The sequence below is a fragment of the Tenrec ecaudatus genome, chromosome 5, assembly GCF_050624435.1.
Source record: "Tenrec ecaudatus isolate mTenEca1 chromosome 5, mTenEca1.hap1, whole genome shotgun sequence".
Lineage (NCBI taxonomy): Eukaryota > Metazoa > Chordata > Mammalia > Afrosoricida > Tenrecidae > Tenrec > Tenrec ecaudatus.
The window spans coordinates 47,386,370-47,386,975 of record NC_134534.1 but is presented as its reverse complement, the minus strand read 5'-3'; positions in this window follow the sequence as shown (position 1 = coordinate 47,386,975).

Genomic DNA, 606 nt, shown 5'->3' with positions numbered 1-606 from the left:
CTAACTGAGAGTTGGGCCTAGAGCGGTGATTGAAACTGAAGGTAAGCACATTGATTTGAGATATATTGAGGGGTGGCGTAGCGGGTTATGCTATAGGCTGCAAATCACCAGGGCAGCAGTCTGACATGACCAGCCACTCAAAGGGAGAAAGAGGAGGCTTTCTACTCCCATAAAGAGTTACAGTCTTGGAAACTCATGGGGCAGTTCTAGTCTGTCTTCCAGGCTCCACATGGGTCAGAATTGGCTCTGTGGCAGTGCATTTTGAGGTCTTCATGACTTGTTGAAAATACAGGGTGAGTCAAGAATCACATTCAACCTTCTGACATGAGCAACTGAGAGAACAGTGCTGCTATTTATTGGTTATTTATAGCCCAAAATATTATATGCCAATTATACCACTGCACCTAGGGGTGACCCACAAAAACATAAAGATTCTGTCAGAGCGATCAGAGCTATGACAGTGATATTACAAGTAAAGAGACCGGCAGTGCTTTGAGATGGGGAGTAGCTATGTGGTGGTGAGGAGTCACATAGACTTGGTGAAGGAAGGTCTCACTGATAATGCAGAACATAAGCATTTTGACCAGAAAGATAGCAAAAAATCCA